Source organism: Engystomops pustulosus, chromosome 5 (assembly GCF_040894005.1).
Source record: "Engystomops pustulosus chromosome 5, aEngPut4.maternal, whole genome shotgun sequence".
Classification (NCBI taxonomy): Eukaryota; Metazoa; Chordata; class Amphibia; order Anura; family Leptodactylidae; genus Engystomops; species Engystomops pustulosus.
In genome coordinates this window covers 63,183,936-63,196,904 of record NC_092415.1, presented here as the reverse complement: position 1 = coordinate 63,196,904, position 12,969 = coordinate 63,183,936, and the positions used below count along the sequence as shown (strand labels likewise).

General features: G+C 40.8%; 1 long non-coding RNA gene across 1 annotated transcript; it reads right to left on the bottom strand.

Annotated features, from left to right (window-relative positions):
• Window positions 1–2,515: 2,515 nt before the first annotated feature.
• On the bottom strand, window positions 2,516–12,347 carry LOC140134022 (uncharacterized). Its single transcript, XR_011856028.1, has 3 exons — window positions 12,285–12,347; window positions 2,937–3,013; window positions 2,516–2,667 (listed from the first exon to the last, which is right to left on the bottom strand). It is a non-coding gene; the product is annotated as an uncharacterized lncRNA (long non-coding RNA).
• Window positions 12,348–12,969: the final 622 nt, after the last annotated feature.

Here is a 12,969-nt window from a genome sequence, read left to right as displayed (position 1 = left end):
CACATAGCTCTGTACACGGAAAAATAAAAAAGTTATAGATTTTTGAAGGTGGGGAGTGAAAAATAAAAATGCAAAAACGAAAAAGGGCCTGGTCCTTAAGGGGTTAAAGGACATCTATCACCAGATCAAGGATTGTAAACCAAACATACTGACATACCGGCGTGCACCCCCTCCCCCTCTGTCAGAATGTGCTGTTCTTTTAGCTGCTTATGCCCTTTTTTGAGAAAAAGGCTTTAAAAATCATGCAGTTGAGCCTAAGGGGCTCCAGGCTCCATTAACTCCTATGACATAAGAAGCTAAAAGAAGAGCAGATCCTGCCAGAAGGGGGCGCACACCAGTATTGTCCGTGTGCTTGGTTTACAATTGAATTTCAGATATTCTAACTTACCAAAAACTGTCCAAATCCTTTATGTTAACTTTTATCTGAACACATACATAAAGAACAAAGAAAGTCATGCAAATACTTATTAAAGCATAAATGTGTATAAGAACACATGTAGCATTTTATATAATGACGTAAGAACTGTAAGATAGGCATATTACATAAATGGAATGCAAGCAATGGACCGTGTGAGTGAGCTGAAGGACTGTACACCATCAGCAATTCTGGGTTAGAGCACTTTAAATGTGATGTAATGCTGTTAGAACCCATCAGCCCAACTACTTTATATGTATATTCTGCTAAGTGCAATTTCTTGAGCATGAAAAGGTAAAATGTTTATTTTCTTCAATATATTGAAGCATTTAAGAAAAATTCAGCCAAATGGAAAAAGAAAGTGAATTTTCTTAAATTGAGAGCATAAATCGATCTTCAGGGAGATTAAAATGCCACATTGTGCATTGTGCTATAATCAGAATTTTGCTATGACACATCAGGAGTTACAATAACATACCTAGATGTTAGCAGATAACAGATTCATCAAAAGGTGGCGCCACAAATCATGAATATAGTGCCCTCTGCACACTACACATAGTGCAGTTTGCATAAATGTGGGCCAATTTACTTTTGAATTTACAGCGTCCCAATATGACTTCAAAGTGTCCTTCTATCACATAACATCATTATGGCCTTCAATTACATCAAAATGCCCCATTGTGACATCAGAATGCCTCATTATGACATAACAATACCTCTGTATGGTATTACAATGCTTCTTTGTGACATCACCATACCCTATATGCCATATTGGACAAAATTGAATACATTTTGTATAAATAACACCATCTCAGACTCCAGCAATACTGACTCCATAAATAATCTTCATAATAAATCTCCTCTTGTGATACTAGACTGGAGCACGCTGGAGACTTGTAGAGGACATCCGGGTATAATAACCTTTAGAATCACTCTTGTGTTTGCCCAACAATCCTGCACAATTGCAAAGCAAAAATGTGTTAGGTCTCTAATAGCAGATGGGCAGAGCTAGACTACCTTCTCCAGCCCGGGACCACCCATCTAGTAGCAGAAAGCCTGTTGAGCATATTGTGTATTGAAACTATACTACATATATGCTAATTAGTGTCTGGCCCTTAGCTGTAGCACACTTCCTGGCTCCACCCATTTCACAGCAGAGATTAGAAATTGGCATTTATTCTTGGGAATGGTGTGGACTGTAGAAGAATCGTGTCAGTGTAACAATACTTAATAGAGGATGCAAACAGTTGGGGTTCTTTTGAAGCTATGCCTAATAATGCTTGTGATTTATTACACTGTGCACAATGTTTTTGGTGTATCTGTAAGGCTAGCACTCTGTCCTGAGGTAGTTTTCTCCACTTTCTACTTCACCCACTGGAATAGTTTTTCAACAAATTACAACATTTAAAAGGGTACATTTGGTAATTTCTGGTGTACAGAAAGCTACTCAGGTTAATATTGTATATTTTCTCACCTACCATACAAAAATCTGAACTGTTGTATAATTTGGGAGAAAATTATCATAATTTGGATAGCAGGGTTTGATATCTCTCATACAGTGGGGGTATTTATTAGTACTGAAATAATAGAATCACTGAAATAATTATTATTTCCCCCCCTTCATAAGCCGACACTCCACCAGGGCCTATAGGCTCAATGTGGATCATTTGTTAATCACAGATTGGGATAGAAAAAGGTGCAAACCACTGGTTGGTATTTGAGAATTACAGCAAGGAACACATCCCAAAGAAGTTCTTGCTGAGATTACTAGGGAGTTGACCACAGTCCATTGCCTAGATACATTATGTGTGAATGAAGCAGTAGCAAAGATTGAAGAGCTGTACTGCTGGTGTCACAATAGAGAAGGGGGTGGAGGTCCTAAACTCACCCACAACCCCTGACACATATCTAACAAGCCTTGCAAACCCTATTGGTTATTGCTTACATAGTACACAGGAAATATGCCAAAACACATGGACAAACAACAGATAACAGACAGACAAGCAGAATCAGAGAGAGGAGGTTCAAATCCAAGTTGGTGACAAAACACAGAATACAAAGAGTATTTATTAATAATGTGGCACAAGTGAGATACACCGAATAGCACAAGCAATAGCAAGCAAAGAAGAGATGAAAGTGTAAGGAGACTACTAAAACCTGCAAGGTGTAAGGGCAGATAAAGGAGTTCCTGGATGCCGTTCCCAGCAGCTGACTTGATTGGGTTTCCATCACTCAAGTCACGGGTGAATTACCTAAAAAAGACAGAAGTATGAAGTAAATAGCCAATCATTTAAAATATACACTTATAATTTTATTAATCAAATACACAAAAGTACATAGAGCAAAATATAAAAACCTTTAAAATGCACAAACAAATTGTACACTCCCCCAGGGTAATTACCACTATATAATGACTGAATGCAAACCTACACACACAGACCTGTATGTACCACAATATAGTAATCATATAGTAGTAGATACCAGTCCTGCACAGAGGCTGCAGTGTAATCCAATGACTTACAGATCACGTCCCTGCTGTTGTCTCTTCCCTTCAATTTTTTTGTCTTCCAGGCAACTTCTTCCAGCCATGACTCATCTCTGCAGGTTTATAAAATGGTTAGCATCATCCTATATATACCATCACACCACAACTAACCACGCTGTGTCCACAAACATATCATATATAGCCCTAACACCACAACTGGCTACACTGCCCCCCCCCCCATATATGATATATACCCCTCACACTACAACTGGCTACACAGCCCCCCCCCCCCACATATATGATATATACCCCTCACACCTTAAATAATCACACTGTGTCCCTATTAATATCACCCTCACATCACAACTGGCCATACTGTGCCCTCCACATATAATATATATACCCCTCACACCACAACTGATGACACTGTGCCCCCCACATATATCATATATACCCCTCACACCACAACTGACCACACTGTACCCCATATATAGCATATATACCCCTCACATCACACCTGATCACACTGTGCCCCTACATATATCATATTTGCCCCTCATACCAATAAATGACCACACTATATATAAGTTACACATATGTCACCATTCACTGTGATGTCACAGCACAGGGGGTTAAAACATACACACTGATGTCACAGCACAGGGGGTGAATAGATTCTGATGTCACAGCAAATAGGGGTTAATACACAATGATGTCCCAGCACATAAGAATCAATATAAACACACTGATGTCACATTAAAGGGTATTAATGCACACACTGATCTAATAATACAAGGGGTTAATACACAGACACTCATGTCACAGAACAGTGGCTTTATACACAGTGATGTCACAACACGGGGTGAATACATGGTGATGTCACATCACAGGGGGTGAATACACAGTGATGTCACAGCACAGAGGGTCAATACACAGTGATGTCGCAGCACAGGGAGTTAATACACAGTTATGTTGCAGCACAAAGGGTTAATACACAGTGATGTTACAGCACAAGAAGATTAATACACCCTGATGTTGCAGCACAATGAGGTTAATGCACAGTGATGTTGCAGCACAGGGGGTTAACCCCTTCCCGACATTTGACGTAATAGTACTGCATTGCGGGAGGTGCATTCCCGCAAAGTGCAGTACTATTATGTCATGCTTCTGGCACCTGACACCTGCCTCTAACGCCCGCCAGGGCCGGTTCTAGACAAAGTGGGGCCCTGGGCAAAACTAAAAGTGGGGCCCCAAAATAAAACTATTTTATGACCAGTCACAGTCAGCAAGAGGCTCCTTTAGTATGGTAAAACAAACTGTAATATGGGAGAATTTTATAGGCGATAGATAAATGATAGGGAGATTTATGGGCAGCATGGTGGCTCCGTGATTAGCACTACAGCCTTGCAGCGCTGGTCAACATCTGCAAAGATTTTGTATGTTCTCTCTGTGTCTGCATGGGTTTCCTCTGGGTCCTCCGGTTTCCTCCCACACTCCAAAAAATTACTGGTAGGTTGTTTAGACTGTGAGGCCCATTGGGGAGAGGGACCGAATTTTCTGAAAGTAGACACTTGCCCCATTTTCAAAATTGCATCATAGATTTTATAGACATAGGCGCCTTCATGCAATTTTGATTCAAATTGAAACATTTTATTAAAAATACTTAAAATTTGACTTTGATGGCAAAAAATTTGATCCAAACAGAAAATGTTTACCTTCACATCTCCTAAATGTAATAGATGGACATGTGTAGAGTTCACAAATGTGCCCTATAGGCGGTCCCCTACTTAAGAACACCCAACTTACAGATGACCCCTAGTTACAAACGGACCACTGGATATTGGTAATTTATTGTACTTTAGTCCGAGGCTACAATAATCAGCTGTAACTGTTATCACAGGTGTCTGTAATGAAGCTTTAGTGTTAATCCTGGTTCTTATGACAACCCAACATTTTTAAAATCCAATTGTCACAGAGACCCAAAAAATTCTGGCTGGGGCTGCAATTATAAAATATACAGTTCCGACTTACATACAAATTCAACTTAAGAACAAACCTACAGACCCTATCTTGTACGTAACCCGGGGACTGCCTGTATTGATATGTTTACATAAATAAATCCACATAATATCACTAAAACTGTAATAACTAGATATCTGCTTTTCAGCTAGACATTTTTAGACAGTCACAACCTGCACAATATAGCAATAAAACAGAATAAAAAGTAAAGGCGCCATAAAACCTATATAATTTTGAAAGCAGACAACCAGGCGATGCATTTGGCAATTAACATTCAAAAATTCCTCTAAAATATGTACAAATCCAGATACTTATATAAAAAAAATATACTTTCCTAAAACAGTAAGATCATACAGACCCCATATGTGTATATTCACCAAAATATGCAGCAAAGGGAACTGCAGAAAATTCACACAAATCTATCATTGTCTGTTCCTTAGACAATGGTAGCCCAAATAAATAACTATATATCCATAACCCAAGCTAATGAGATAATAAGTCACTTTTAGATGTGCGCCAATGTATTAGCCGCACAATAACAGAACCCTCCGCGCTTCATAAGAATGAGAGTGAGAACGTCATAACATGGGTGTAAATAATGGAGGATGATGGGAAATAAAAACTTTATTCCAGGACATGTGTGTGTTTTTGGTGTTACATATAACTTTATGGACATGTTCTGGTCGCGGTATAGCTACATTCGGCGAAGAGGATTGAATGTTCATCGTATCAGTCAATTTTCCCAATCACAAAATAAAAGGGAATAAGAGAGAAAGGGCCACATTTATCACTTTTGTGCGCCTAAGTGTAGTAGTTGCGCCTAAATTCTGGCGCACTGTTTTCCAGAATTATCTCAAGCTGCAACCATCTGTGATAAGTTAATTTCCTGCCTCTTATTAATCACGTTACTTTAACACAGTTTAGGCACAATTTTGGCGCAGTTACGGCATAATGTTAGATTCAGGCAGTTACATGTGATCCTGCTACAAGCTCCTCTCTGCTTCTCCCAAATCCCAGAATGAAGATAACACTCACAGCAGCACCCAGGTGTGTGACACCGAGCACCCAGTGATCTCCTCGGCAGTGGCTTCTCCTGGAGGGGATCCCCCAATGCTGGTCTCCTGCTGCACCCCTGTAATTCTGCACAGTATCCCCCTCAGACACACTGGTGATACTGTGCAGAATTACATGGGGGACACTTGTATGTAGTATCTGCAACATTCTGCAAAGTTCTCTTCTCTCTTGCTGTGAGCTCAGGATTCTGCAGAATGTTTTGTAAATAGAAGGCGATGAACTGTAAATAGAGTCTGCAGCTCCTGTCTGCAGAGCATCTCATGTCTGTATGGTCTGTTCTAGTGTCTGCAGTGTCTGGATGAGCTCTGCTGCTAGAAATGAGCTGTTCTGCAAAGGGGCTCAGTGCTTTCTTCTCAGTTAACGCCACCTTCGGGCTGGAGTGTTTTTGCGCCTAAATGAAAAGTCGCAAGTGATGAATATCATTAGGCGCAGCAAAACATCTGGATTGGTAAGATAGGGTGGGGGGGGGTTAATTTCAGGGGGCTGTATCTCTGGCTCTGTGACACATAGAACCTTACTTCTTACTTTTTTCCTATGAAAGAAGAGTCTCCTCTTTTATATGAATCTAAATTTGTGTTTCTAAAATGTAGGAAAACGGAGATATTAACTGTTAAACTGCCGTTGGGAGTGATTTTTTTTATATATAAATGGCACCGATATTCTCACTTTAAACCTGAATATCTCTGGATCCCTGGCACCTAGAAACAAAATTCAAGATTTGATAGAAGAGATTCTCCCCTTTCTCCCAGGGGCCCTGGGCAATTGCCACCTTTGCCTACCCATAGCGCCGGCCCTGACGCCCGCGATCGAAGATGTGTATTACACTGTGTAAGGTGAAAAAGAGCTTGAACAAGCAATCAGTGGCAAAACATACCACCAAAATTTTTCAACTAACATGAAGTACAAAGTGTCACAAGAAAACAATTTTAAAATCACTTGGATATGTTAAAGCGTTTCAAAGTTAAAACCTTTTAAAGTGACACAGGGCATATTTGAAAAAATGGGACGTGTCAGGAAGGTGAAAAGTGGCTTCGGCGTTAAGGGGTTAATATACAGTGATCTCGCAACACAGGGGGTTAGTACATATCGATGTCACAGCACATGGGGTTAATATGCAGTGATATCAAAGCACAGGGGAGCAGTGAGGAAACATACCCATCGCTGATTGGCTGAGCAGGCTGCCAGCCAAAACCTAGCCAATCAGTGTTAGGTATTTAGATAAGAGGGTGGACCGGTAAGTCTGCATGCTGCAGCAGACTGACCTGTAGAGTATAGGAAAATGTGCAGTGTGGGGGCCCAGCGCGCACAACATAAAATCACTGGCGCTATTAAAGCTGTCGGACAGGGACCCTTCTGATATAATATAGATTGTAGGGCCCAGCGCTAGTGTTCCAATAGCGCTAATGATAATCCAGCCCGGCTGACTCAGGATCCATGGAGCAGGCAGAGGTATGGACATTAGTTCTTAAATTTTTTTTAAAATACACAGGGTTCAGGGGGCTAACAAAGATTGGGGTGTCCAGTATTTAACATTTATAGAGCCCACACTGGCACCACCATCGCCAGAATTTCTTTCTTCTGTTGTATAAACTGAGCTAAAAACCCCATTTAGTATCTCCGCCTTCTCTTGGGCTCCAGTCACCAATGCCCCATATAGGGGTCCAACCTGCTTTGACCCTTCTGATATAATATAGATTGTGGGACCCAGCGCTGGTGTTCCAATAGCGCTAATGATAATCCAGCCCTACTAACGCAGGATCCATGGAGCAGGCAGAGGTACGCACATTAGTTCTTAAATTTTTTAAATACACATGGTTCAGGTGGCTAATAAAGATTGGGGTGTCCAGTATTTAACATTTATGGAGCCCACACTGGCACCACCATCGCCAGAATTTCTTTCTTCTATTGTATAAACCTAGCTAAAAAGCCCATTTAGTATCTCCGCCTTCTCTTGGGCTCCAGTCACCAATGCCTCATATAGGGGTCCAACCTGCTTTTTTTTTTTGCATTGATATACTTTAAAAATGTCTTTGTATTTTTTTTGCTATCTTTGGCCACCTGTCTTTTATTTTGTATTCAAGCTGATTTTATTTCCTTTGTACAGATTTTAATACCGTATATACTTGAGTATATAAGACAAGTTTTTCTGCACAATTCATGTTCTGAAAAAGCCCCACTCAGCTTATACTCGGGTATATAAAAAAAAATAGTACTCACCCCTGGCAAACTCTTTTCTCAACTTCTCTCTGTATCTTCCGACTTCTGAGCAGTGAGGGCAGAAGCACGTCCATGCTCTCTGTCCGCCTGCACACATATGGTGTGACGTCACCAGGCGGCGACATGCCGCGTCTCAGCATGTGCATGCAAGCAGAGAGCATAGAAGTGCCTCTGCCCTCACTTTCTGAATTCAGGCTATGAGCGCAGAAGACGAGCCGGGGGAGAAGCCTCCGGGGATGAACGCCTGCTGGCCAGTTCTCTAAAGGGGGGCACTGCCGGCCAAGAACAGTTGCTGCATTTTTCCCCCTTGGCTTATACTGTAGTCCAGTGATGGTGAACCTTTAAGAGAACGAGTGCCCAAACTATAACCAAAATCCACTTATTTACCGTGAAGTGCCAACATTGCATTTTAAGCAGTAACTTATTGCTACCTGCTCTTCAACATCTATCAATCGTATTGACCCCTTGAGGCCACTAATACAGTTGAAAGAAGGAGGGCACATTCAGACTATCATTGTAGCTTTTCACTAGGGTCTCTCTGTACAGTAAGAATTTAGGGTTCAGTAGGCTGACCTACAAAGATACTGCAGTTCAACGCTTTCTCACTTTTACCGCAGTTCCAAACAGCCAATGAAGTGTCGTTTTAAAATAGCGCTGATTGCAGCATCTTAAATTGTCTGGGTCTGCAGGAAAATTTGTTGAATTTGGTCCTGTTTAGTGAACTCTGTCCTGGGGTCAATGGCCTGAGTGCCCACAGAAAAGGCTCTGAGTGCCAACTGGGACCCGTGCCATAGGTTCACCACCACTGCTCTAGTCAATAAGTTTACCCAGTTTTTCTGGCCAGCGGCTTAAATGGCTTAAACTCGGGTTGGCTTATACTTTGACTATATACGGTAAGTGTTTTGTAGTTATTGAATTACCCGTCATATTTATTTTATTTTAATTTTTTGAATGCCCTCTTTTTATCATTGATTGCCCTTTTAACTGTAGCTGTAATCTGGCCCGTCTATACTAGTTACCTTTAGATAGATTTAGAAGTATAAATTTGAATGTCTTCCATTTAACATTAGTATCATCATGTGACAGTATCTGATCCCAGTCTATATCCTGTAGTGCAACCCTGAATTTTGGCAAATTAGCTTTCTTAAGCTCACGGGCTGAGCCCTCTTCATACAGAGATGGGCTTTGCTGTATATTGCTTGCACCAATCGTGGGTGTTAACCTCTTGTATACCGCTGGCAAAGACGCCGGCGGCACTTAGAACATGGCTGCGCATGGGCGCCGCCATCTTTCTTGAGATCGTTGCACCCGGAACGTCATGAAGATTCGTTACAATGAGCTAGCGGCTCATTGTAAAGAATCCTATGCAAAAATGCATACAGTAGTATAGCAGTATATAGTAGGAATGATAAGACCATCTAGGGTTAAAGTAAAAGTAAATTTAAAGTAGTGAAAAAAAAAAAGTTTAATAGATGTAAAAAATTAATAAAATATAAAAAATTCTAATCACGCCCCTTTCCCTAGAACTGATATAAAACATAATAAACAGTAAAAATCACAAACACATTAGGTATGACTGCGTCCCAAAATGTCCGATCTATCAAAATCTAAAAATGGTTATTGCCGGCGGTGACCTGCATAATGGAAAATGGTGCCCAAATGTCCGAAACGGGACTTTGACACCATTTTACGTGACATAAAAAATGTAATAAAAAGTGATCAAAATGTCACACAGTCCTCAAAATGGTAGCAATGAAAACGTCGGCTCATTTCACAAAAAAATTACACCTAACACAGCTCCGAATACTGAAGTATGAAAAAGTTATTAGCATCAGAAGAACATGACGCACATGCTGGTTTTGTTTCAGTTTTTCCACATTTGGAATTTTTTTCCAGCTTCCCAGTACACGGCATGGAATAATAAATGACATCACGGAAAAGTAAAATTTGTTACGCACGTAAAAATGAAAAAGTTATGGATTTTTGAAGGTGGAGAGCGAGTGAAAAAACCCTGCGTCCTTAAGGGGCTAAAATTCAATGTTTCAGTTTAAGAGGAAAATAATTATGCCATGATCGCTGTTTCCAAGGGTTTCCCGGACACTTTGTTTGAAATCACAAGGTCCTAGAAAGCATCACCTCTTGCGGTATCTTCTACAAGCTGCATCATAAAATTATCCTGCAGAAAGTTGATAAAATGTCTCTCCTTCACAGATGAAGAAGAGCCCTGACCCCAATTTATATTTGGAAAGTTAAAGTCTCCCATTATCATTACTGTCCCCTCCTGTGCTGCCCGCTCCATCTGTTTATATAGGTGACTAGAGATGAGCGAGTATACTTGTCTGAGTATACTGCTTGGTCGAGTATTAGCATACTCGGACCGGCTCGTTACTCGGACGAGTATCTCGCCAGCTCGAGTTTGAGCATTAAATTAATAAAAGACAGTGAAGAACAGTGTTTACACTGTTCTTCAACACATACCACATGTTTCCAGATGTTTTAATTGTAAGAATACATTAAAAAAACACTATTCTTCACTTTACAGGTGTTCGCGCGTGTGTCCCGCTAAGTTCGGAGATGTGCGCCGAACATCAGCAATGTAAAAAATAGTGTTATTTGAATGTGTTCTGCACTTAAATGCTCGTGTTTTCACTGTTTTTATTCTATTCTTCACATTGCTGATGTTAGCGCGTATCTCCGAACTTAGCGGGAGACATGTGCAAACATCTGCAAAGTGAAGAATAGAATAAAAACAGTGAAAAAGTTATGGATTTTTGAAGGTGGAGAGCGAGTGAAAAAACCCTGCGTCCTTAAGGGGCTAAAATTCCAATGTTTCAGTTTAAGAGGAAAATAATTATGCCATGATCGCTGTTTCCAAGGGTTTCCCGGACACTTTGTTTGAAATCACAAGGTCCTAGAAAGCATCACCTCTTGCGGTATCTTCTACAAGCTGCATCATAAAATTATCCTGCAGAAAGTTGATAAAATGTCTCTCCTTCACAGATGAAGAAGAGCCCTGACCCCAATTTATATTTGGAAAGTTAAAGTCTCCCATTATCATTACTGTCCCCTCCTGTGCTGCCCGCTCCATCTGTTTATATAGGTGACTAGAGATGAGCGAGTATACTTGTCTGAGTATACTGCTTGGTCGAGTATTAGCATACTCGGACCGGCTCGTTACTCGGACGAGTATCTCGCCAGCTCGAGTTTGAGCATTAAATTAATAAAAGACAGTGAAGAACAGTGTTTACACTGTTCTTCAACACATACCACATGTTTCCAGATGTTTTAATTGTAAGAATACATTAAAAAAACACTATTCTTCACTTTACAGGTGTTCGCGCGTGTGTCCCGCTAAGTTCGGAGATGTGCGCCGAACATCAGCAATGTAAAAAATAGTGTTATTTGAATGTGTTCTGCACTTAAATGCTCGTGTTTTCACTGTTTTTATTCTATTCTTCACATTGCTGATGTTAGCGCGTATCTCCGAACTTAGCGGGAGACATGTGCAAACATCTGCAAAGTGAAGAATAGAATAAAAACAGTGAAAACAGTGAACATAGGACCATATAATTGCAGAACACATTGAAAGAACACTATTCTTCACATCCAGATGTTCGGCGCACATCTCCGAACTTAGCGGGAGACATGCGCGAACACCTGTAAAGTAAAGAATAGTGTTTTTTAATGTATTCTTACAATTAAAACATCTGGAAAGATGTGGAATGTGTTATTATTTACTGTTCTTTAAATGTGTTGTGTTAGTGAAAAAATGCTCGGGTCTCCCATTGACTTTAATGGGGCTAATTATTCGGTACGAGCACTCGAGCATCGGGAAAAGTTTGTACCGAATAACGAGCACCCGAGCATTTTAGTGCTCGCTCATCTCTATAGGTGACCCTATATTTCTTCAGAGATGCTAGGGGGTCTATAAATTACACCAAAAATAATTTTCTCAAAGCTCTCCTGGCTTTGAGTTTCAACCCTCCTCACACTTTTCATTGATATAGACCACCTCCTCTCCTATTTGCCCTGTCTTTCCGAAAGAGTGTAAAATCTTGAATATTAACCCCTTACGGCATTTGAATGAAGCAGGCTCTCGGGGCGGCCGGCGGCATTAACGAGCACATGGGCGCTGCTATCTTGGCTTTGATTGTCCCTCCCTGTGATGTCATCGGGGATCGGTGATCCGTTGCTATGACAACTTCGGGTCACACAAAGACCCGAGACTGTCATGTTTTAGGCTATCTATTGCAATATTCAATTTACACATTGTAATAGATGCTGTGCAAAATCCCAATGTACTGCCATACTGTAGTATGGCAGTATATGGTAGGATCAATCAGACCACCTAGGGTTAAAGTACTCTAGGGGGTCTGAAAAATAGTAAAAAAAAAAAAAAATTTAAATCACTCCCCTTTCCCTAGAACGTAATTCCCATCACTAGTGGGTATTTAGGGGTTGTCGAATCAGCTCAGGACAGTGAAGCCAGAGCAGGACAGCATGTTTGTAATTGGCTAATGTGAAGCATGTGATGAGTCACATGCTTGTGACATCACTGAAGGTCTCTTGCCAGAACACTAAAGACTTTTAAATGATGCAGAACAGTGTGTTTGGACGACCTAAAGCATGTGATGGGTCACATGCTTGTGACATCACTACAGGTCTTACAGCCCCTCTCAACAGGCCTCCTGTCATCCCTAGCTTTACTATACGGTTTCTAATGGCAACCAGAAAGCATGGCAAATGGAACTTAGCCCGG